The following is a 27,203-nucleotide window of genomic DNA, read 5'->3' as shown; positions in this document are numbered from 1 at the left end:
TGATTCCACTTATATGAACTATTCAAAATAGGTAAGTGCACAGAGACAGAACGTCGATTGATGATTTTCAGGGACTAGAGGTAGGTGGAAATAAAGAGAAACTATTGATTTTAATAAGGTCGGGGTTTCATTTTATTTGGGAGTGATGAAAATGTTTTGAAACTACAAGGAGACGGAACGTGCACAACACTGTGAATATACTAAATGCTGCTGAATGGTTTACTGTAAAATGGTTAATTTGGTGTGATTTGAATTTCACCACAATATATTTAAAGAAATGTTTTTAAATGATGCATGCCTGGCCCCACTCTATAAGTCCTGACCTAATGTATCTGGGGCTGGGCAAGGCTCTGTATTTTATAAAGCTCCCCAGCTAATGCTGATGCTCAGTCAGGATTGAAAACCTGGCATCAAAGATATCCCCCACCTTGCCTGCCTGAAGTGCAAAGAGAGTGGAATAATTCTATAAAATTTGTATTAAACACTTGAACTGTATAAAGCAGTGTGTTGGTCCTGAGGCTTGAATTAGAGAAATTCAAATCATCTGCTCTGTCATGGTGGGCACAAGAGGTGCATCTCCCATGACATGCGGTAGGTAGGAGCCCAGTCACCTCACTGGTGTGCCTGGAAGGGTTAGGGTGCATAACAGCGTGGGGTGATGTGGAGGGATCACATTCAGCTTCCCACCAGGCCAAGAGCATGGCTACTGATGCTGCTTTGTTCTCTTTACTCTTCTGCAAGAATCCTTACAAGTCTGTTGGCTGCTACCAAGCTTCAAAATACAGGTCATCTTTTAAGAAGGCAGTTTTTTCTAATCACCACCTGGACACGAGAGGTGATGTTTTACCAGAAATAGGAAAGACAAGACTTACTTTGCTCTTCTTGACATTTCTTTTATCTGCATCCCGTTTCCACCACTGGCAATGGTTTTATGAGCAGATCTTTTCAGAGCTGAGTAGCCTTCCGTGCATCTGAAGCTGTTCAAAGATTAGCCACTGGGTAACACCATGGAAATGCAAAAGGATCCAAAACAGGTTTAGACACAGCATCTCCTGGCCTACAGAATAGGTACAAAGGGTCCCCAAAAGGACTGAAGGGCAAGTCCTGGGCACAGAACTCCTCATTACAGACTCATTTGAATTCGGCAGAGGTTATTAAATTGCCTGGGGGGAAAAGCTCCGAGGCTTGCAAAGGTGTTTCCAAGGTAAATGCATCCCTCTGTGGGTTTTATTAGGTTAAGGAATACTTCCGGGGTCTGGATTCTTTGCTTGGACGTTATGTCTCATGATTTCGGGATGGTCAGGTCTCCAAATCGTCCCTTTTGGGGAAAGATATCTCTGCCAACATTTAAACAGTGAGCATATACACCTTAGGGTGAGGTTTTTGTTCCCAGAAATACGGAAAACGAAGGAGGACGCAGTGGGCCTGGTAAGAGCCCACTTTCCCTTTGAGCGGTTTAATCACACGGGAGGTCTCGCATTTCATCAGGGTGTGAAATGCCTTATATTTCTCCTGGTTTCTTTTTTCTTCTCGCACAATGAATGCAAGTCCAAGAGCGTGAATGCGCCCGTCCCCACCGCACACTCGCCCTCCTCCCGCCCCCGCCAGCCAGCCCGGCGCTGACCTCCCGGCCTCCCGGGACTCCGCGCCCCTCCTGCGCGAGGTCCGCTCCCGCCGCCCGGCCTCGGGGTGGGGGTGGGGAAGGGGGGGCCGCTGGGCTCCGGACGGCGACCCCACGGGACACCCTCCCCTGCACCGCGGTCACCTCCGCCTCGGCCGCCCCCGCCCCGGCCCCCCAGCCCCCCGGCTCCCCGGACCCCGGACCCCGGCTCCCGGCCCTCCCGGCCGGGGTGAGGTGCAGCGCGGAGCCCCGGATTTCTATGCACCCTGGAAAGGGTGATTAATTTAAAGTGAGTGGAGTCTGTTTCTTTAAGACAAGCTCATAAATCGTGAAAGATCACCACTTCTTTTCAAAAGCCTCTCCACGGTCTGAGTTTCCCTTCTGGGTCAGTAAAGTCATTGAGGCTTTAACGGCATGCCATGGCAGATTACACGATACAGCTGTCCCAGCACCGTGAAAATTAAGTTATGCCCCGTGTCAGCAAGGGGGTTTTCCCCTTTCTCTTCCCTCCCCTCCCCCACCGCTTTCTCTTTTCTCTCGATTCCTTCCCACCCCCTCCCCCTCCCCCTCCTGCGTCTCCCTCTCCTGGTCCCCCCCCCCCCCCACGGGTCCTCCCGGGCCTTCTCCCTCTCCCCACCTCGCTCCCTCTCTCCCCCTCCTCCTCCTCCCTCCTCCCGCCTCTCCCACGATTTCCCCTTTGCTCCCACACTCCCCTCCTGGGAAGTGCGCATCCCAGGTTGGCCCCCACGGGGCTGTGCTTTGCGCCCCAGCTATTGAGACACAGTAAATGGAGGTGATGGGCCTTTCAGAGAAGAGCTATCAAAATAGTGCCTTTTGTCCCTCACCCCACCCCCACATCCTTGGCTTCCTCTTCCTCTTCCTCCTCCTCCTCCTTCTCTCCTTCCAGCCTAGGACCTGGGCTGAACCCTCAACTTGAGGCAGCCGCCCAGAACAGGAGCAGCATGCCCCCCTCCGAGTGTGCACTTGCCCCTTCTCTCCCACCTCCCACTCCTACCTCACCCCTTGCTCTGGACGCCCAGTGTGTGCCGGGCTGACCCAGGCCAGGAGAGTGGCCTGAAAGTCCTTCCAACGTGAAGCTCTGGTGTGTCTGTGGCTACTGCTCTTTTTCGGGGAACAGGGCCATAAGGGGAGTCTGAGCCAACGGAGAATATCCCTGCCCCATCCCAGGCAACATCATACAGGACCTCTCCATACCCTCCTGGCTCCTCAACACGTAGTGAGTATTCACATCCGGAGAGACAAAAACACAAAACTCAACCTTCACTTCATTCAAATACAGGCCTCTCTACTTAAAAAAATTTAAAAGGCTGTCTAAATAAAGAAACCCACATTCTTCTACTTGCATTTACTCTGCATCTCCCAGGAGATGAGAGAAATGTTTACAATGTGACAAATTAAACCCTTCTATCCTGTTTCTCCAAGGAGGTGACAGGGAGAGATGAAGTTGTTTCTCTGAGAGTCTGGATAGCATTTTGTACTGGTTAGGAGATCCCCTTCTTTAGAGGGACCCTTCTGCCCACACACCACTCTGCTCTCTCACCATTTACCACCTAGGTCATATCTTCACATCAGAGGCAACTCTTTCCTGTTAAAGATCCGTAAATTAAATAAAATTGCCTCCTGAAGTTGAGAGCAGTTGTCAAAGGGGAAGATGTGATCACTGTGCCATGGAAAACATCATGGTTATTTACATACTCATCTGTAATGCTAACATTTAAAGCTGTTATATATTTAATTAAATATATATACTTGATTGGGTGTTTTTGAGGGAACACCTAAAGCTAGAGCAAAGTTTTGATGTCCTTAGTCTATGACTCAAAAGTAAAACAATTCTTATGTCAATAATGAATGAAGGGATATTACACAGTGACTCCTTATTTCTTTGGGGGCAGTGGATGTCCTGGGATGCATTGGGAAGTGCTCTGGAGCTTGGCCATGTGGTGGAGAAATGAGAAGTGTGCATAAGGGACCCTTCCCCTTTTCCAAGTCCCAGGAAGGCAGGGACTGTACACAGACTGCCCTGCATAGGCCCTATTCTTTCCTTAAAGAGCTAGCTAGCCTCTGAGGTCCTCATGCAGATCCTAAACTGGGTCTGAAGACTTTCCAAAGAGAAAATGAGAGGGTAGGGGAAGCTACCCAGGAGCACCAACAGACCACAGCTTCCTGGGATTCTCAGCTTCCTGGGATGCCCATCACAGTATGCTTTCGTTTGAAGCAATCTATTCTCAAAGGATTTTATTGATGCTTGTCTATGGCATAACACTATCTCGCGTAGGATGTTACCTTAATAAAAAAAAAAAAGATACCTTCTAACACATGTGTTGTAGCATGGATCCCCCCCAAAAGCAGACCTTAGAGAAGGACAGGGGAGGGAGCATGCAGTTAATTTGCGGTGTGATCCCAGGAGGGGGCAGGAAGTGGCACAAGAAAGGAAGAAGGGCCTTACATAAAAGAGAGAATTGTCAAGGTAGCTGCTGTGGGTCATGCTGTTCAATTCCACCTACATGTCCTGAGAAGTATCCCCAGTGCATTTGAAGACATGGACATTGATCTATGGGCTCCATCCTTCCCACTGATCAAAGGCGGTCCTGCTCATGTGAATCCCTCTGCTCTTCTGAGCCTGGCATTTGTCATGAAAGCCCCACAGACCAGGCGGAGTTCAGAGCAAAAGTGAAGATGTGTGAGGAGAGCTCAAGAAGGAACATCATCTGTTGTATGCCTGCTTGGCACCGAGCCTCGGTGTCAATGTGTCCTTCCCATGGCTCCCAAGACGAGGCACTCTCTACACCTCAGAGATGAGGCTCAGTGACCAGCTTGCTTTGCCCCTGGCACCTACCCAGTAACAGATGAAAGTGAAGTTTGGCTCAGAAAAGTTTCCCTTCTCTATACCTGATAACTTCACAAATTACCTTATGCTGTCATCTGAATCTGGGAATGTGAAATGATCTCCTTGTTGTCTGGCCAGTGCCAGCAGAAGAAAAAAGAAATAACTTTGCGGAGGAAATGACAGGTACAAGAAAGGTAATCATTCTTCAAAGTGCCATTTATAAGGAAATAAAATGAAAGGTAGATGTATTACAAAACAGATATGTCATAATTTCATTATGATGAAAACAAACACAAGATAACTTTAGACAATGATTTTTTTAATTGGAAATTTCAATATCTTTAGTTGGTGAAACTTGCCATTTTAATTCGCTCATTCTCCACATAAATGTTACAAATTTATTACAAAAATGCCTCCCTGGCACAATCTCAATCATTTCCTTCATTTTGCTACCCCTTACTGAAAAGGCTTAGCTTCAAGCTTATTTTCCAGTAGTCCCTTTTTTCATTTCTATTTGCTGATCCTTGCAGAGAGAGGCAGAATTTTGTCACTAAAGTATACCAGTGATTACAGCAAGGCTGGTTTATAAAGAACATTTTTCCCCTGATTTTGTTCAAATGCACGTACTGATACAATTTGATGAAAGTAGCAGTAAAATATGCTGGGTATGTGGGAGGTAAGAGTACGGAAGGGGTTTGAGAAATTCTAATCCTGTGGCTCTCAAGACTGTGAGAGTTGGACCCCATCTGGTGTAAATGGATTAAAAATCTTTTCTCATTTCAAAGGTTTGATCTCAACAAGGACTTGATTTGATGAAATCAAAGTGGCAGCTTGGATTTGAAAACTATTTAGAGTGGAACTTCCTAAAGTTTACATGTAAGGGAAGAATTGGCAGAGGTATAAATGTGGGGTAACCATGTATTTATATGTGTGTTTCACTGGAGGTCTGTTTGCAGAGAGGAGAAGGATGGGAGAAAAAAAAGTTGAGAATGAGGATAAGTATCAAGTTACTTGTGAAACAGAAAGAGGTTTTATTAAGTCTTCAATTGGAAAGTGGAAGAGGACAATCTCTTTCTGCAAACACCATTCTATATCGTGTCTTCCCTTCCTCCTCCTTATCCTACCCCAACATATGCTCCCAGACCACTTGCACTTCAAGCTACCTTCCCCTTACTTATGCGCTATCACTAGTAACAAATACCCCACATGGGCACAGGATAGAAAACAAAAACAAGAGTATGGGCCATTGCTAGATGGTAGATAAATTATGGAATGAAAGGAAGGCTATATATATGGCCCCTAAATTCTTAAATGTTTCAAACAGTGTTTTGTTAGAGGAACTCACCTTCTTTCAGCTGAGCTGCAGCCATCATTTATCTCACTGAGAATTTGCAGCTCTGTTGTCTCTGGGGTGATCTAGGAGTAATTTGGCATGTTTCCCACCACCAGACCACACCCGCATACTGTGGTTGACAGAAACTCTGGCAATTTCTGTCTTTGCCAATAGATATGACCTACACAACATTTGCAATAGTAAAGCTGTCAGAAAAAAATCTGGTTGAATAATCCGCACAAATTCTGAGAGAATTTGCTAGAGCTAGAAGCATGGTAGTGATAGATATGACACTTGAGGAAACAGAAAGTAGTGACCTAAATTGGCCATGCTGCTCAGAGCTGGCAAACTCCGTGTAAAAATCACTGAGCATTGTTTTATATGCATAAGAAACCCCCAAGATGGAAGTTAAGCATCTCTGGACACATTATAAATTGTCTTAGGCTTTAAATTCACACTCAATTCTATATGTTGAACATAAGAAATTTATTAGAAGCATTAAGTTGGCTACCAAAAAAAAAAAAAAAAAATGCAATTTAAATTCCACAACACACTTTCATCCTGGCTGCACTTACTAGCCACTCTTTTGACACTGAAACAAACTACCATAAATTTAATGCTTAAAACAATACAAATTTATTATCTTACAATTCTGTAGGTCAGAGACTTGAAATTAATCTCTCCAGACCAAAAACAAGGTTGTTTCTTGGAGTTCTATGGGAGCTTCCATTTCCTTGTCTTCTTTAGCTGCTAGAGACTGCAGAAATTCCTTGACTCATGACCCCCTTCCATCTTCAAAGCCAGCAATTGCATCATTCTTACATCCTTCTAGAACTCTCTTTATCCTGCCTCCTCTTTCACTCATAAGGACCCTTGCCCTTACATTGGATCCACCTAGATAATTCAGGATAATCTCCCCATCTCAAAATCCTTACCCTAATGACATTTGCAAAGTCCCTTTTGCCATGTCAAGTAACAGAGTCACAGGTTCTGGAGATTAGGACGTGAATATTTGGAGGGGGCATAATTCTGCCTATGACAGGTACATAAAATAAAACACCCCCACCCAAAAAAAAAAAAAAAAAAAAAACCACTACTTTATCAGTCAGGTTTTAGTATGCTAAATTTTTCTTTACCCTCTTACCTAAATGTAATCAGTCCTACTACCTAACTTAGCTTTAACTGAAGAAAGCTAGACATGTATTAGCTTTCTAGATTGTTTAATAAGTACCTGAGTGGCTTCAAAATAATATAATACTATGCTTTCAAACTTTGAGCATAGATATTTTTTCATTTTAGTTCACAGCAATAAGTGAACTAAAGGTGATATCCCCTATGATTATTTCTGATTGTGGTATATGACAACAAAATGAACAATCTAACTCTACTAGGTAATTCTGTTTATGGAGATTATCAGGATAAGGAGAATGCTACTGCCAGGATGCCAGTTGGTTTTTATAGATATTTGGCCCTGGCTCATCTAATCCCATTTCAGATGTGAAAAATCAGCTATCAGAAGTTAAGTAAATGGTAGATTCACAGAATGGTGGAGTGGGGACTTCTATGAATCTGATCTACCATAAAGGCAATAAAAATATTGGCAAAACTTGTCAAGGTCAACATTTTCATGACTCTGAAAATTAACCATCAGCCTAAAACAATATGAAGACTGTTTATTAAAGAAAAACTGCTGAACTTTATTAAGAACAGCAGGGTTCATGGTATTTTAAATTTGACCTACTCCCATTCCCTTCTCCCCAGCTCCACAGTAACCTTGAAAAACAGCCTCACACTTATAGTAGCAGCTACTAGGGAGGGAAGCCCAGGTTAAATCCCACACCTAGAGCATTGTCACTCTTTGGCCTGTCTTGCCCCTCTATGGAAAAACACAATCTGCAGGAATATTTTCATTTGGCCGGACCTAGAGCTCACTCCACAGGAAAAATTCAATCCCGAGGGCATTTGTCAAAAACAATCAGAGGCAGCTGTTTACCATTGAAGCTGCCTGAGGGTACCATACCTGTTAAACAAGAGACTTGCCAAAACCTAAAAGGAAGATCTAGGAAGTGACATGACACTAAGGGGCTTTGAAAACCTCAGACATTTCTGAGGATCTACAAGGCTGTGTGCATGTGTAGTGTTGTGCTCTTGATCGGGAAAGACCTAAGAGGGTCCCAAACTATAACCTCTGTCTGACCTTGAGACACTGCACAAGGTGGAAGTGAAGACTAAGGTAGAGTTGTAAGATGTTGGAGCATCAAGGGTTTATCTCAACTCATACTCAAAACCCATCAACAAAGGATGGAAGACTTCCTAGTTTAATGTATGTAATAAAATCTCTAACCAGTCATTACCTGATCACTAAGGAAAGATTTCAGTGATTGTACACTAGAAGAGATAAAAAAATTTAAGGATTTCAGGAAAGTCACTAAATAAGCACTCAGCAGCAACAACAAAGCAACAATAAGACTGTGGGTTGGAGTGCAGATAATCTGATTTCCACAGTTGCCACAATATATCACCTAAAATGTTCAGTTTTCAATAAAACAATAAAATATGTTTCAATAAAACATATTTGACATACAAAAAAAATAGGAAAGCATGTTGCATACAGGGCAAAGGAGGGGAAGAAACAGTCCATAAACTATGCCTCTGAGGAGTTCCAAATATTGAGTTTACTAGACAAAAACCTAAAAGAAACCATGTCTAAAGGATTAAAGGAATATATGATAGCAATGTCTCACAAAATAGAAAGTATCAATAGAGATAGAAATTACCACAGAAAAGAACCAAGTAGAAATTTTTGCTTTGAAATATAATAACAAAAATGAAAAATGTACTAGATAAACTGAAAAGCAAATATGACCTGGAAGAAGGAAGATTAGAGAATTTAGGACAAGTCACTTGAGATGATCTCATCTGATAAATAGCAAGCAAATAATTAAAATTAAAATTAATAGAGCCATAAGAAATCATTGAATATGGCAATACATGCACAAAGGGAGACCCAAAAAGAGAAAGAAGAGAAAGAAAAGAACAGAAAGAATATCTGAAGTTGATGGCCAAAAACATTTCAAATTTGATGAAAGAGATTAATTTTCAAGACACTCAAAAACTCCTAATAAGATAAACACAAAGAGATTCATTCACACCTAAACACATAATCAAACTGCCAAAAGTGAAAAACAGAGAAAGACACAAGTAACTCTTTCTGTTAGGCCAATATTAACCTGATGCTAAAAACGACAAAGACATCACAAGAAGAAAAAAACAAAAAACAAAAACAAAAAAACACAAACACAATATTCCTTATGAATATAAATGCTAAAATCCTCAACAAAAACTAGCAAACTGAATCTACCAACATATAAAAAAAAAAAATCTACCAACATATACATCATGGATAAGTAAGATTTATTTCAGGAATGCAAGGTTTGTTTAACATATGAAAAATCAATTACATTAATAGAATAAAGGACAAATGCCATATAATCATCTAAAAGATGGAAGACAGTGCTTGACAAAATTCAGCAGATTTCCATGATAAAAACACTAAAAAAACTAGGACCAGGGACGCCTGGGTAGCTCAGTGGTTGAGCATCTGCCTTTGGCTCAGGGTGTGATCCTGGGGTCTTGAGATGGAGTCCCACATCAGACTCCCCGCAGGGAGCTTGCTTCTCCCTCTGCCTATGTCTCTGCCTCTCTCTCTGTGTCTCTCATGAATAAGTAAATAAAATCTTAAAAGAAAAACTAGGACCATAAGGGAACTTTTTTTCTTTTTAAGATTTTATTTATTCGACAGAGAGAGGGATAGAGAACACAAGCAGAAGGAGTGGCAGGCAGAGGGAAGAGGAGAATCAGGCTCGCCACTGAGCAAGGAGCCTGATTCAGGGCTTGATCCCAGGACCCTGGGGTCATGACCTGAGCAGAAGGCAGATGCTTAACCCACTGAGCCACCCCCAGAAGGCAACTTCAACCAATAAAGGCCATCTGTGAAAACTGCAGAGGCTTCCTGTTTATGATCTGAATGTTTTCCCCTATCTAAGATCAGGAACAAGACAAGATTGTCTGTTCTTGCCACATCTAGTTAACATCGTATTGAGGTTCCAGTCAGGGAAGTTAGGGAAAATATATAAAAGCGATTCAGATCAGAAAGGAAGAAGCGTTATGCTATGTTATTAAGGCATTATATTATATTATGCTGGAGACAGTGTTATTTCTATTGGCAGATGACATAATCTTTAATATAAAAATTGCTAAGGAATCCACAAAAAGAGTACTAGAAGTAACAAGTGAGATTGCAAGAGAAAAGATCGATGTAAAAAAGAAATCTATTTTGCTTCACTAACAATGAACATTCCAAAAATAATGAAATTAAGGAAACAATTCCAATTTTATATATTAAACATAAAACAGGAACAAATTTAACAAAGGAAATTTCATCCCCAAATCTATAGATTTTGTTGAAAGAAATTAAGAGACATAAATACATGAAAAAATTTCATGTTTATGGATATTAACATTATTATGGATATTAATATCCATGATATTGTCAAGATGGAAATTCTCCCCAAATTATCTACCCATGCAATGCAATCCCTATTGAAATACCAACTGACTTTTTTTCTGTTTATGGGTATTTACAGAATGATTTCAAAATCTTATGGAAATGCATGGGACCCAAAGAACTAAAACAATCCTGAAAAATTGCCAACTTGAGAAACTCTTCTTTCCCAGTTGCAGAACTTACTACAAACTATAAAAACAATAGACATATAGATTAACGGAATTAAATGAACTCTCACATTTATGATCAACTGATTGCCTATGAGGGTTCCAAGGCAATTCAGCAGAGGAAATAATCTCTCAACAGATAGTTTGGAGACAACTGAATATTTTAAGTGAAAGATTGGAGTTGGATCCCTGTCTCACACCATAACAAAAATTAAATCAAATGGACTGTATGCAAATACCTAAATGTAATAGCTAAAACTATAAAACTCTTAGAAGAACACATCAAAACAAACCTAATAAACTTAGGTTAGGAAATGGTTTCTTAGTTATGATGCCAAAAACACAAATGACAAAATAAAACATAGATAAATTGGGCTTAATTAAAAAAAAAAACTTTTGTACCATAAATGTTAGCATCAAGAATGTGTAAAGACAACTCACAGATTGGAGAAAGTATCTGCAAATCTGAGTACAAGGGATTTGTGCCCAGAATATATTAAAAAACTCAATAAACCCATTTTAAAATAGAGGATCTGAATAAATATTTCACCAAATAAAATATACTAATGGTTAGTATACAACAAGAAAAGTGCTTAATATCTTTAGTCATTAGAGAAAATAAATTTTTAATAACAGTGAGATACTACTTTATACCATGAGGATGGCTACAATAAAAGTCATTACAAGAACACTGAGGATGTGCAGTAAACAGAAGCTTCTAGGTTGCTGGTAGGAATGTTAAGCTGTGTAGCTTCTTTGGAAAACAATTTGACAGTTCCTAAAAGAAGTTAGGCTTGGTTATCCTTTGACTCAGCATTTCCACTCCTGGGATCACCTCAGAGAAATGAAAATATGTGTTCACATGAAACCTTATACGTGAACGTTTATAGCTGCATTGTTCAATAACAGTCAAAAAGTAGAAACAACCCAAATGTCCACCAACTGATGAACAAACAAAATGAGGTACGTGTCTGCAATGGAATTTTATCTGGCCATGAAACGTTGCAAAGTACTGACACATGCTGTAACATGGGTGAACCTTGAGAGTGTGATGCTAAGTGAAAGAAGCCAGACACAAAAGACCACATAGTATATGACTCCATGCACGCCACATGTCCAGTGTGGGCACGTCTGCAGAGACAGGAAGTGGATTCATGATTCCCTAGGACTGGAAAGGAAGGGCTGTTGAGTGAAGAAAGAATCAGTGTGCTGATTTTTATGGAGATGAAAAATTCTGAAATGAACAGTGGTGGGGGTCAACCAGTCCTGTGTATAAACTAAAAGCCACTGACTTGTACACTTCCAATGGCCGTAATTCTGTTTGCCTGCATTTGACCAATTGTGGTTCAAGGTCAGCTTGTTGTCTGCCTGGTTGGTTGGTTGGTTGGTTGGTTGGTTGGTTGGTGTGTGCTTTGGGGGGAAGGGTGTACTCTGGCCTCCCAGGCGTGGGGGCAGATGATTGGGGAGAGAGCCTAGAAGGGCTATGTCCCAAGTAGGTTTTGAAAAGGTGAAAAGCAGGTATTGAGCCACAGGGCTCTGGTTGAAAGGAAATGTGGCAAAACAGGAAAGAAGTCTCTCACCAGCCCTCAAGAGCCTGCCTTGAGCATCCCTGGGTGTTATTATCAGTCCTAAGTATCAGTTGTAGGAACTTGGGGAGGGGCGCATTTGGTGAGGATGCCCTCTGAGTTTTCCATCTAGTGTCAAAGTTTAGGGGATCCAGTTGGGAAGGGGCATCTGGAGGACCTGGACTTGCGGGTCAGATGCAGGGCAGGCCTGGAAGTGTCCATCCGGAGGTGACAGCTGAAATAGCTTGAGCGCATAAGGTACACATGTAGTCGAGTGACAAAGTGACTGAATCCTTAGGACACGTAAGCCACGCTGAGATACCCAGCATTCTGGGTCTGTGGCACTGCAGGTTCTATGTGACTGTGTGTGTGAGGATGTGTGTGTGCTGTGTGTGGTATATTCATATGTGTGTGCGTGTGCACGCATGGGTATGTGTGCGGGTGTGCGGCATGTGAGAGTCTCCAGTGACAGTCAGATGTTCTTTATTCCCTGTTCCAAAATGCATCACCATCTCACTTGTATTAAGATGGAATGCTATCCAGAAAAGATCACTTTATAATTTCAACGAATGCTTACTTTTTTGTCTGTTTTGAAAGGATTTTATTTTTTTGGAACAGTTTTAGATTTACAGAAAAATTGAGAAAACAGTAGATAGAATTCTTATATATCCCCTCACCCAGTTTCCCTACCAGGATCACCTTACATGTGTATGGTGTATTTGTTACAATCAATGAAACAATATGAATCAGTTATTATTAACCAAAACTCATAGTTTTTCAGATTTCCTTTCCTTTTTGCCCCCTTTTTGTTATGTTCCAGGATCTCATCCAGGATATGTTATATTTACTCGTTATGTGTCCTTAGGCTCCCCTGGGTTGTGATAATTTCTTGAAGTTTCCCTGTTTTCGATGACCCTGACACTTTTGAGGGGTACTGGCCAAGTATTTCAATGTTTTAATTTTATTATTATTAATAATTATTAATAATAATTAAAACTATGAGTTTTAATTAGCCTATAGTTGTACTATAACAACTAACACTTGCTGAGCATTTCATTTATGGTATCTCTTTTGATATGTACTGTACTTTTTGTCTTTGGAGGATTACTATTTTTATGATTTCACAGGTAGGGAAATCCAGGCTTTTCTTTTCTTTCCCACAACGCATAACTAGAGAATGCAAAAGTGGAGCTAGGGTAGGAGTTTGAGGACGGAAATTTATATTTTAAGCCTTATAAACAAGTTTACTGTCCTGCACTGAAGCAGGCTGTGACTTCCAGATACCTCCAACTGAACCTTTTCTAAAAAGGGTTTACACCTTTGTAAGTTGTGAGATTGTGTGCTTGCTAATCTCATTCTTTGAGAAGCCTGCTTCTCCCTTCTCTAAGCAGGTCATTCAAAATGCAGGTTGTAACAGGATGTCGCAGAGACATAGAGACCCAGGAAAACTGTCCCAGGTCAGATGCTACAGCCACTGCAGAAAGCGTCCTGAGGCTTCACACCACTTCCCTTCTGTCCAGCCCCTTGGAGACCAGTCACAGTTAAGCCAAATGTCTGACCATTTTTTCATCAGCGAGCAGATAATAATTCAAAGGCCTGGGCCAAAGCCACCTCTCTGAAAAGACCTTATGAAATCATTTCTCTTTGCAAATCCATAAAAATCGCCTCGGACTCCTTATCAATAGGAAGGCTTAGAGAGAGAGCAGAAGTCGTTGGATTATGATGTGCTTGTTTTAATGAAATTCCTCTCCTGCTGAGAAGTTCCCCGCAGATTTTCCATATTTCAGCCTGGGAAAGGTTTGATGCTTTCCTGCCAGTGCCAAGAGTTAATTGAAAACATTTCAGGATAAATTCAGCTCTCAAGCCAATGCTTGGAGCCCATCATTATTCTTAGAAATAATAGAGTAGTAATACAATTATTAATAGGCATGTTGTATCCTCTTAAAGTGCCCGTGAGTTTATGAACCGTGTCTTTGATATTCTTTCTCAAACTCCACACAAAACCTTGAACTAAGAGACTGGGAACTTAGAAGAAAAATAAGCTTTGCTGCTAAATTATATAGTTTGGCTCTTCCTGTTTTGTAGTGGATGCATGGTAGTAGATGATTGCTGTTTTTCCCCAAAGTTCTATTTTCAAATCTAGCATTGGGTTTTAGGAAATACACACTTACAGATACTAAAAGAAAATGTCTGTAAACATCAGCAAAACAATTTATACCATTATCATAGTGTGATGTTTTAAGACAGTGCTCCCTGGGAGGAACTTGCATTTTGACACCATCCATCAGAATTGAATTAGCCTTCACTTGAAATATAGCGTGTTTTACCCTCTACTTGCTATTTGGCTATGTCCTAAACTGTACTGAATAATGTGAAAAACTTAATATTTAGTAGTTGTTATGAATAAGAACTCTTATCTCCTCTATTGTTAATGTGGCTTGGAATGTTAATTCTTTTATTACCACCTTCCCATCTTGTTTGAAAACCTATGATCACATCTTTTCTTGAAACTTAATCTCTCTGGGGTTCTTGTGCAAATGTTAGGATACCTGAACAGATTAGAAACACATCTCTGTCCTAAGAGAGCAATCAACACCATCCAACCTTCCAATCTTATCATCCTCTGCTAGGATTCATAGGCAAAATATGTATGAAGGGAATGGGCTGTCACAGAGTATTAGCAGTATTATTTTTAAGAGCAACACTCTAGCTTTAAATTTCTAATATGGCATTCAAGTTATCCAATCATTATATCAACTTTTTGTTTTCCCAGGGTGCCTGATTGGCTCAGTTGATTAAGTGTCTGCCTTTGGCTCATGATCTCGGGGTCCTGGGGTTGAGGCCTGCATTGGGCTCTCTGCTCAGCAGGGAGCCTGCTTCTCCTTCTCCCTCTGCCATTCCCCTTGCTTGTGCTCTCTCTCTCTCTCTCTCTCAAATAAATAAACATAATCTTTAAAAAAAACAATAATGAAAAAATGTTTTTGTTTTCTAAGAATTCTTAAGAATTTTTACATACATACTATATTTAAGATGTATTTTTTAGTGTTACTATATACCCATTTTCTACATAGGGAAAATAGACCACAGTATAATGGATAAGTGGCAGTAGGGGCTAGAATTCTCATGTGCCCTTGTTTCTTGTTTGACTTGCTTTCTTCTAGAGTGTAAGCTCATTGAAGGTAGGGATGGTTCAATCACTGCTTGTCTCCTTTGCCTAGAATAGTACTGAACTTTCACTGAATAAATGACTGGATTTTCTGGCTCTCCTTGATTCTTGCTTTACTTGGGGAAACAAACATGATTAGAAGTAATTTTCTACTTCATTAAACTATGATGGTTTGGTTTTTGTGGTGAGTGGTTCTATAATAAGATCATTTTAATTTAAGATGTGTAATAAGTGCTTTGGGGATATTCTCTTAGATGTTAGCCTGAAAGGTTACTGCCTCCTTAGTGGGATTTAAGGACTCTCCATAAAACTACACCAAAAGATGCCTCTGCTCCTTCTAGTAGACTGCATGGAAGCTCCGTCTAGTAGACTCCAGCTTACATCAGTGTTCCTTCCAGTGTGATCAATAGAATCTGTGGAGATGTTGCTCGAAAACAGATTCTCATACCCCAGCCTGCAGGGATTCTGATTCAGTAGATATAAGCCCAGGAGTTTGCACTTTGAACAGGCTCTCCAAATCACTCATGTCCACGGCAGTATGGGAAACACAGTTAAAGATTCCCCCCGTTGACTGAATGTGGCCTGAGTAGTTGCTGCTGTCATACATAATGTGATACTATCCTATGCTTTGATATTTACTTTAGGGAGAAAAGAGCTTTCTCTAAAGTGAAGCCTAACTAAAGAATATTCCAGCAGTACCAGGAAATGAATCAAAACAGTGAAAGAAAAATTTGACTGCCACTCTGTCACCCCTCTATACTCACCTTCTTTTCAAAGCCCCTGTAGTAGTTTGCTGGGGCTCCCGTAACACAGTACCACACACTGAGCAGGTTAAACAACAGAAATTATCTCCTAGTTCTGAAGGCTGAAGTCTAAGATCAGGGTGTTGGCAGGGTCAGGTCCTTCTGGGGACTGTGGAGCATCTGTTGCATGCTTCTCCCCTGGCTTCTGGGGGTTTGCTGGCAGTCTTTAGTGTGCCATGGTTTGCAAATATCACCCCATCTCTTTCTTTCTCTTCACATGTGTTCTCCCTATGTGTGTGTGACTGTGTCCAAATTTCCCCTTCTTATAAGGCCACCAGTCATGTTGATCCACTCCACTGTGACTTCTTTTTAACTTTACTAATTGCATCTGCAATGACCCTATTTCCAAATAAGTTCACATCCTGAATTACTGTGTGTAATGTTGGTAATGTTGGACTTCAACATCCAAATTTGGAAGAGAGAGACACAATTTAAGAAAAACATCCCCTGTCTAAGACAAGTAGGCACCAGGGACACTTGAGCTTGGTGGGGCCCATGCCAGGCCCAGGGCAGGCTTGTCACTTCTGTGGGCTGAGTGCACAGAAGTGTCCCTGTGGCAGCAGCCACAGCAAGACTGGAACAGACTGTCCAATAGAGTCTCAGCTTGAACTGGTGGGTGAGGGGCATCACTGGGGAGTGAAGCCACTGGAAGAGGAGCTGGGGAGACCAGAATAGCAAAGGCTGAAGCACAGGAAGTAAGGAGGAGGACAGAGAAATTACTGCCACTGATGACATCTCAAAGTCTCCATATGCCTAACTTTAGGGGCACCACGGATGAGGGAGATTGGGAAACGTACTTTGAAATCATGCTGACTTAGCAAGAATCTCATCACTCCCACACAGCCCATGTCAATATTTGCTTGGTTGGCTAGCGGGGGTAGGGGGAGTTGATAAGACTGTGGGGGTAGCAATAGCACTCTTCCCTCCATACCATCTCCATTATTCCTTGCTAGCCAATGATGACGATAATGACAATGATAATTATGACATGTCTCCGTACCATGTAGCATAGTTCCTGGTACATATGAGATACTTAATAAATACTGGTTGAGCGGTTAACTCAAAAGGGCTAGGTCTCCCTTAAGACCAAGCATATTTGTTTTGTGAGAGAAACATTCTCACTGGTGACATCACAAACTAATTAAAGTCAGATGGTATGCCTGGAGTGTGCTTAGCTGACAAAAAAAATTTATTACAAAAGATTTGGCTTGGCTCTGAGATGTTTTATAGAACTCATAATGAGAAGGGAATGTTTATGATGAGAGTCAGCAAGAGAAGTGAGATGCTGGAGTCACAAATAAAGGATCCTTAAATTTTCTTTTTTTTTTAGATCCTTAAATTTTATCCTTGATCAAAGTGACCTTTGCCACTCTTTCCCAATGGGGAAATGTTTATATCAGAAGCTAGAGAAAACTTTTGAGGGCCTGATACATGTGAAATAACCCTGTCCCTGTGACTGGAGTAGCATGGTTTATGGGTTCAATAATTATAATAGCAGTTCACATTTGACTTGGTGTCTATGTGGCACAGGATTAACTTCATAAGAAGAACTCATTTGGCCTGCATTTCCCCCTCTTCCAGAGCTAGAAGGGTTGATATGATCATCTCCATATTCCAGGGACAGTAACAGATGCTGTTCATTGACCATCTCCCCATGTTCCTGCACATTAAGATATGGAACCTCCATTCCTGGTTCTCTAGGGAGTCCTGGGCTTTTTTTTTTTTTTTTTTTTTTTTACAAGAATCCATTAAGTTCCCAAGGCATCATTTTTTCCCCTTTTCTCTTCTGTATCTAATTTTCTGCTTTTCCTGTGCTCTCATTCCCCACTCTGCATTTTGCAGATGTGTTTATCTACTCCAGCACTAATCCACAGTGAGGACTCCAGGAATCCATCCCCTATTCCTGTTTCTTCTTGTATCGGATCTTGCCATCCTCTGTCTCATGCTTGTCTCTTATTTCTGATTTTCCCATCACAAATTATGGTTTGTTTTTCATAAAAATTTGAATTAATCTTTTTGTGTTCTGCAGTCAACCTTTTCTTTCAGAAACTGCCCTCCATGCTCTCACTTCAACTTACCAAGGTCCTTCCTAAATAGGCAAATTTTTCCCTCAGAGAACTTTGGTTTCAGCTGAGAAAGTCAGCTTTCTTACTTCCCTTTGATCTCATAACAATGTTCTAAGGTAGATAATTAGTTACCTCTACATTGCTTGTCTGCAAAAGAACCAGCCATGTGTATTGTTAATTCCAAGTAAGGATGGAATGCAAAGAAAAAATATTAGTAACGAAGAAGAAAAGACAATTTATATGACGTGTAACATGGAAGCATGGGGATAGAAGAAGGAGGAAAAGCTTAGGAAAAGTTATTACTTTCTTTAAGAGGACAAAACAGAAACTGATTAACTTCAGACATTGAGAGAAAATAGTAGTTAAACATACAGGCTAAATTTAAGGATGAACCCTGGAAAAAAAAATAGAAATGCAGTTTATAACTTCCAAACAATAGGGGGATGACAGAAAAAAAAAGAGAGAGAGAGAGACATGATCAATCCAAAGAAGGTAACCAAAGTGAGAGTAGCAAAAAAAAAAAAAAAAAAAAAGAAAAGAAAAAGAAAAAAGCATGGCAAACTTAAAACACAAAGTAGGAAGATAAGAATGAATTGAAACAAACCAGTAACTAGTAAATGTAAATAGATTTAAATTGCCAGTGAAAAGATACAAGCTCCATTGGATTGAAAAAAATAGTATAGATGAACCAACCAATCAAAAAAAACCTCACGGTTGGGATCCCTGGGTGGCTCAGGGTTTGAGCGCCTGCCTTTCGCCAAGGGCATGGTCCTGGAGTCCTGGGATGGAGTCCCACATCGGGCTCCCTGCATGGAGCCTGCTTCTCCCTCTGCCTGTGTCTCTGCCTCTCTGTTTCTCATGAATAAATAAATAAAATCTTTTTTTTAAAAAAAAAAAACCTCACCATAACCAACCATGTGTTCTTTATAAGAACTAAAACAAAAGAACATAGGATTGAAAATGAAGAGATATAAGAAGCTATATCATACCCTGAATAGTGCTAAAGGGCATATGAGTAGAAGGAAACAAATTACAAAATAAGGTGTGTATTTTGATTTTATTTAAATATATAGAAAATATTGAAATGTTCTGTGTAAATGGCATAGATTATCTCTATTATTTTTGGGCTTTTTAATTTTTTTCTTCTTGATTAACTTCATCTTCTACATTCTTTTTCTTTTTTTTAAAAGATTATTTATTTATTTATTCATGAGAGACACACAGAAAGAGAGAGGCAGAGACAGAGGCAGAGAGAGAAGCAGGCTCCATGCAGGAAGCCTGATATGGGACTTGATTCTGGGACTCCAGGATCATGCCCTGAGCCAACGGCAGACAGATACTCAACCGCTGAGACACCCAGGCATCCCCTTCTTCATTTTCAATGTGTATGCATTACACATTGTAATGTGTAAAAAAAAGAAAAAGCAAAGTGAGGTTTATGTTACCAAAAAATAAATAGCATAAATTAACAGAATAAAAGCAGATGCAGCAGCATTAGTATAAGAAAAGAAAAGAGGGAACAACAGAAGTCATTAAAAGGGCAAAAGGTTATGTTTCATATTGTTAGCAGATATTTTGTGTCATGAAGATAAAATGGTCACATAACTAAGTGCATTTAACACTGTACTTCAAAATATCTGTGCAAAATGTGATGGAAACAAAAGGAGAAATTAATGAATCAGTTTTGATGATTCCACAGAATCCACAGTAAAAGACTTTAACATCTTTTTAAGAAATCAACAGAAAAAAAGATACAGAGAATTAAAATAATTAAATCAATATACCATTACCAGAGGCAAAGTAGGTGGGGGGATGAATGAAACAGGTAAAGAGGATTAAGAGTACATTTATATTTTTTATTAATTTTTTAAAAGTAATCTGTACCCCCAAGTTGGGGTTCAAACTCATGACTCAAGACGAGGAGTCAGATGTTTTACCAATTGAGCCAGCCAGGCACCTCAAGAATATAATTATCTTGATGAGATGAGAACTGAGTAATAAATGGACTTGTTGAATCACTATGTTTTACACCTGAAATTCAAATAACACTGCATGTTAACTACACTGGCATTTAAAAATAATAATAAACAAACGAACATAAAATGAAATAAATGAACACTGAAAAATAAAAATAAATCAGCAATTGCAAAAAAGACCACTAACAAAATCGGAGACTGCACTGTCCTTTCTTTTTCTTTTTCTTTCTTTTCTTTTCTTTTTTCTTTTTTTTTTTTTTTAGGGGGAAGAGGGGCAGAGAGAGAGAGCAAATCTTAATCTCCATGCTGGGGGTGGGCCCTGTTGGGGGACTCCATCTCACAACCTTAAGATCATGACCTGAGTTGAAATCAAGAGTCAGCACTTAACTGACTGAGCCACCCAGGCACCCCTGCACCTTCTTTTCTTACAGACTTAAAATACACACAAAATTTGATCATATTAATAGCCATAAGTGAAATAGCATTAAGTTGCTAAAAAGCAGAAATTACTAGCCTATGTTTGTTGATCATTTTGATTAAAATTATAAAATGAGAAAACACTAAAACTTAAAAACATCATCGTGAAAATTATGAGGTTAAAAAGCCAATCAAAATGAGAAGCACGTACTCTTTGGAATGAATTATAATAGGAGAATACACATCAAAGCCTGTAAGATGTGACCTAAAAGTTGCACAGAGAAAGAGTAGTTTCCAGAAATCAACTTATTAGAAAACAGGAAAATGAAAATAAATGAGCTAGGCATTTAGTGCAGAAACCCAGGAAAAGAACAAAACTAAAATATAAAGTAGAAGAATGAAATAATGGCATAGCAGAAATTAACAACAGAAAAAAAATTAATCTTAGCATGAAATTCAAAACTTGTTTCTTGAAAATACCAGTAATATAAAAATTTCAAAAGAAAGAAGGTAAGTAAAAAGTTAAGAAAAATGAAGATAAAGAGAATTTAGAGATTAAAAATATGAAAGAATACTTTATACAATGTAATATTAACATTTTTAAAATCTAAATGAAATCATTTTTATTTTATAAGTGTATAAATCACTAATGATAGCTCACAAAGTAGAATTCCTCAATATACTAATAAACTAAATGAAGATGAAATTTCCTTAACTTGATAAAAGATGTCCTAGAAACCTATATCAAACAGTATAGTAGAAACATTAGAAATATCATCTCCTGGAGTCAGCATACGAGAAGACTGGCCACCTATTCACATTCTCCTATTTAACTGATTGCACTGGCAATCTTAGAGCAATATGACGTGAAAAGCAATTATGACATATAAATATTATAAAGGGAACAATGTATCAGTATTTTTTAAAATATTGTATACAGATTCCTGGAGGATCCTCAAGAATCTTTTGTGGGTACCATGAGGTCAGAACTATTTTCATGATAATCCCAAGGCATTATTTTCCTTTTGCACTGTGTTGACATCTGTTTGCACTGTTGGAGCAGAAGCAATGGTGAATAAAACTGATGATGATTTAGCACAAATTGAACCAGTTGTCAGATTCATGACTGCCAACCACCTTACACTATAAAAACTTGACAGTTTCACTTAAGAATGACCTTAATGAAACAATAAAATTTTTATTTAATTTCCACCCATGAATACACATCTTTTCAATGGTCTATGTGATGTAATGGGAAGTACCTATAAGACATTTCTGCTGCCTAAAATTAGATGTGTGATTATTTGAGATGTAAGCTGAACTAGCCATTTTCCGTGGAACACCATGAAAGAACAACTAAAAAGCAAGCTATGTTTATTCAGCCTTGGATATTTGGCAAACATTTTGTCAGAAATAAACACAATTCAAGGAAAATAACAGGATTTGTTGCCAGTAATAACATTTGCTCTTCCACACAAAAATAAGAATTTTGGAAATCTTGTATCTTGCACTGTGAATGTAATATATTTCCAATTTAGAGAATTTTATAGTGGTATCATTGGTGATATTAACAAACATTGTTTATTTAATATCAGAAAATAAAATGTGTCAATCTTTTAGTGTCATATCTTAGTGACAAACATTTTTTTAAAAGATCAGTTGATGGTATTACAAAATCATGTACCAAGATAGACAAATAGATTTTTATGTCACATAGTATTAAATGTTTATTGATATGGTTTCATATTCTGCCTTACAATTAATCTTTAAAAAATATACCACTTATCTAATGAATGCTATATGTCAAAGAAGAATGTCCACTATTATCTGAAAAGACTATTAATTTTTTCCTGCCTTTTCCAACTACATATCTAAGGCCAGATACATAATTTTGTTATTTTTGTCATTGTTTTTGGAAAATAGACTTCTTTTTCACAAAAATATATGTTAACATGTAATTAGTTTATTATTTTTTATTTTTTTAATTTTTAAAAAGATTTTAGTTATTTATTCATGAGAGAGAGAGAGAGGCAGAGACACAGGCAGAGAGAGAAGCAGGCTCCATGCAGGGAGCCGGATGTGGGACTCGATCCCGGGACTCCAGGACTACACTCTGGGCCGAAGGCAGGAGCTCAACCGCTGAGCCACCCAGGTGTCCCAGTTTATTATTATTTTTAAATGAACTGTTAAGTATTTTAACAACTTATCTGTTTCAATTCTAATGTAAATATGGATATACATAACCCACTGTATACCAAAGAATTTAATTTTGCCCAAAAAGATGTCTGGCCTTTACCCTCAGCTTCTAGGAGTTAATTTTTGTTTGCCTGGAGGCCTTGGATTAACCAGATTGTAATGATATGATTTAAGTTGAGGGCTAGCCACACCTTAGGGGCTGACCTAGTCAGAAAGGCCAACAATGTGATTAATGGGTCTCTTGCTATCAGTTGACTTGCAGGCTAAGATCAACTACAAGAGCAATCAACCAATCATGCCTATATAATGGAGCCCCAATAAAAACTCCAAACAGTAGGTTTGGGCAAGCTTCCCTGGTTGGCAATAATCTATGTATTTTCACACCAGGAGAATACATTTGATACTTCGCTGGATTCCGCTCTACAAAGGTTTCCCCTGTGATTTTAATCTGTATCCTTTCTCTGTGACAAACTGTAACTGTGAGTATAATACCTTTCAGTGAACCTGAGGGTTTTGTGAACCCCCTCATATTTGCAATTAGTGTCAGAAATTCAACCAGTCTTAGAAACTGTGTCCCCTAACTCTTCCCACTCACAAAAACAAAAGTTTGGTAATTCTTGAGAATTATAAAGTTTCCCAAAAACAAAAATTTAAAATTTTTTTCAAATCTTTTCTTCTTTCTCTTTCTTTCTTTCTTTCTTTCTTTCTTTCTTTCTTTCTTTCTTTCTTCTTTCTTCTTTTTCTTTCTCTTTCTTTCTCTTTGCTTTCTTTCTTTCTCTTTCTTTCTCTCTTTCTTCTTTCTTCTTTCTTTTGAAAGAGAGAGAGAGAAAGAGAGAGAGAGAGCGTGAGTGGAGGGGGAAGTAGAGGGAGAGGGAGAGAGAGAATCTAAAGCAGGCTCCACACGGGGCTTGATCTCATGACCCTGAGATCATGACCTGAGTAGAGATCAAGAGTCAGATGCTTAACTGACCACCCAGGTGCCCCTAATATGTTTTCTGTACATCTGGAAAACCAAAGAGATTTCTTATTTTCTAGCCAAATATATGACTCTGCCCATAATTAGAACTCTTAAGAGTTCAACAAAGTATTTAGAGACAAGATCAATGTACAAAAATCAAGTTTCCTATACACCAGCAATAAAGAATTAGGCAATATGATGATGATGATGATGATGATGATGATGATGATGATAATAATAATAATAATAATAATCCAACATAAACTGCAAAGTACCCAGGAATAAGTCTGAAAAGAAACCTGTCTGAAAGAAAAAAATAGAAATAAAACTTTCACTAAGACCTGTTGATGTATCAATGTAGCATTTTTTTCTAACTAGAGAAAGTTTCAGTGCTATAAAGGTATCAATTGTCACCATATTCATATATGAATTATGTCCAATATAAATAAAAGCTCAATGAAAGCTTTTTTTAAGAAATGCCACAACTGATTCTAAATAACAAATCACATTGCCAGTCTTTGGTAAATAAAATAGTAGAATAGTATTTCAGATCTTCTGTGGCTTTTTGGTTCTAACATTCTATAAATTCTGAAAATAAAGCTATAATTACTCTCTCACTTCTCTTTCCCTATCAGGACAGCAGTAGGTATGAGAACAGAACCCAAGAAAAGGATACATCATTATGGAAGAGTATTTAGAAATTGACTTCCATTATTCTTTCCATCTTCAAATACAGGTGGACTTTGACTCTCTTCCCATTGAGAGGTAGTCTATTTCTCCATGCCTTGAAGTTGGGCTTGATCATGTGACTTGCTTTGTCTTGCTGGAACATTGGCAGATGTGATGCAGGCAGCATCTGGAAAAGTGCTTGCATATAGGGGCTTCTTCTCTTGCCTCTTTAGGGGTCCTGCTGTGAAAAGAATCCTGAGCTAGTCTGCTAGACATTAGAAACCCATGTCCCAGTGATCCCTACCGCACCAGGCATTTGCTGGTCAGGTGAATGAGGCTACCTAAAACCAAACTTCTCCTACCTGACCCATCAGCCAATTATAGCCGAGTGAGTCGAAAAAAGGTGAGCAGAAGTCCCCAGCTTGAGCCCAGCTCAAATTGCCCATCACAACATTTAGCAAATAAATGATAAAAACTCCAAGTCACCAAGTTTTGGGTTACCTACCATGAGCAGAAGCCAAATAATAAAATAACTAATTTTCTGCCAGTATCCTAAGTATTGGCAGTCTTTTTTTTTTTCATAGTTTTGGTTTCAATAGATTGAATTTTGCAAAAAGAGTGAAAAATCAGGTGACAATGAGCAAGGAGTACATTAGGCAATTTAAATGAAATAGGAGTGTGTTATTTATTTCTAGAGCTTACTGATGGTTATTTTAAAAATAATATGCAATATGCAATTGTGTGATTCGTTTATTCATTATAGATAATTTGGTTCTTCCAGAATATAATTGAACATTTCATTTTGGCACATGTCAAAAATCGTTATTTATTTTCTGGCTCTTGTAAGTACTATAACGATTTTCGACTTAGTTCTTCATTCTGAACTTCACTAGAAGACAACTATCCAATAAACTGCAAAATTAAAGGATTTAATTGCTCCACTTGTAAAACATAAAAAACTGGAATGATCCATCATATATAGGGAACATATATATTTTCCTGATACATATCTGTGAGGCAGGAGCATGTTTTGAGAAAGGTAAGATACACAAAACACTTTGTAAATGGATATAGGGCAAGAAGGTGTGCTCATTCTTTAATAGAGGAAAGATGGTCATGTTATAATGTACAAGGTAGTGAAAATCATAAAGCGGTTCTGCTTTCGGCAGGCAGAAAGCTTAATTTTTGGAGTCCCTGCTGTAGTTATAGTGCCGCACATGTCCCCTGGCTCATAGTAAGTGATTAACAAACATTAAACGTTGAATGCATGGATGAATGGAAGATCTCTTGAGACTCTTCTTGCTAATATTTTTGTGTATTTTTATCATTTATTTTCATCTACCAAGTGATTTTACAAAGAGAATGATTTTGTACTTTGAATTATTTTAGGCTTCCAAAAACATCACTTTTTCTTCAGAAGAATTTGAGGTATACTGAGCAAATGAGGAAAAAGATATAAAGCAGTGATCACAAATGCTGAACGTATACTTTCTTATTTCTTTTTTATGGTTCTTAGTATTACTACTTTAAAAACATTTTAATATGAAAGGAGGAGAATACCTATTCATTGATAAAATTTGGGAAACATAAATATACAAAGAAGAAGATCCTAATTATCTGCAATATCACCACTGCTAACATTTTGGCACATTCGATAGATGGTTAAGTAAAATCATCTGAATTTGGTCCAGTGTTTTAAAAGTCCGTGGACTACTCAGGATTTTTATATTTTGAAAATCATTATGGCCTAAAAGCTCTGATCTCAATCTCTTGACACAAATATGTAGATTCAAACATGCATCAACCTATTCATTGAATAGCCAGGGTTAGGTGACTAAAACATCAGTTCCTTCCTCTGTAATATGGAAATAATCTAAGTAACACAGGGATGTTGTAATGATGAAATGATTTAGTGCATATTATGTGCACAATGTTGTGCATGGTACATAATAATCAATACTGTTATTACTATCATTTTAATGTGATGGCAGAATTTTGGCAATTTTTATTTTCCTAGAGATGTTTTTGATTATGATTTTGATTGCTACTATTGACATATGAAGAATATTTATATTTTTATATTAGAAATCCTGTGAATTCATCCTGCTTTTTAAGATTTACTCATAGAATTGGTCTCTTAAGCACTTTAATATTCAGGGGTCCATGACCAGGACTGTTAGTATTCCTTACTCCTGCTCATGCTCAGGCATCTCTGACCTTCTCTGGGATTCCTTTTCTGGGCACCACCTTCTCCCCTCACTGCACTTCTTTGTCTGCGCATTGTCCTTGGGTGTATCACTCTTGGAGCTTTAACCATGATCATTCCACAAGACTGACTTCAGACCTGCAGTTCACTTCCTATAGCGCACTGTAGACTAGATATTCCACATATCCTCAAATATGACTTACCCTCCAAACTTTCTTCCTCTAGGACAGAAGATGACATTATACACCAATTTTCTAAACCCTGAGCCAGAAACCCAGCCATCAATTTGGCTCCAACCCTCCAATACTCCGCATTTGACCAATGACAGTGTCTGGAATCTGTCATCTCCCTCCCCTCACTGTCTCTGTTCCCTGGACCCGACATTGACTCCCACACTGTTCTCCCAGTTTCTGGTCCTCGCTTCTTAAAACCATTGTGTACCCTGCCCAGGAAGGTGAACTTCCGGAGATGTCAGCTGGGAATTCTCATCATGACCACAGTGCATGGTAAAGTCAATGCCTAACGTGACAATCAAGGCTTCTGTGACCTAGTATTAGCTCTTCTTTCAAGCCTCATTCTTGCTACTTCCTACTTTATGCTTTGGTAGTCACAAATAGTCAGCACGTGGGCGCACACGCAGAATGT

The 27,203-nt window shown here is 39.0% G+C and overlaps 1 long non-coding RNA gene across 2 annotated transcripts in view; it reads right to left on the bottom strand.

Annotated features, from left to right (window-relative positions):
- Window positions 1–23,555: 23,555 nt before the first annotated feature.
- Window positions 23,556–27,203, bottom strand: part of LOC144317801 (uncharacterized) — a 39,809-nt gene continuing 36,161 nt past the window's right edge. Inside the window, exon 3 of one of the 2 annotated variants that reach the window (XR_013383759.1) lies at window positions 23,556–24,593. This is a non-coding gene — a long non-coding RNA (uncharacterized LOC144317801). The remainder of the gene's footprint in view (window positions 24,594–27,203) is intronic. The other variant, XR_013383761.1, reaches the window with a different exon arrangement.

The sequence above is a fragment of the Canis aureus genome, chromosome 1 (assembly GCF_053574225.1).
Source record: "Canis aureus isolate CA01 chromosome 1, VMU_Caureus_v.1.0, whole genome shotgun sequence".
Classification (NCBI taxonomy): domain Eukaryota; kingdom Metazoa; phylum Chordata; class Mammalia; order Carnivora; family Canidae; genus Canis; species Canis aureus.
Note: the sequence above shows the minus strand (reverse complement) of the source record. Positions and strands in the feature narration are given on the sequence as shown.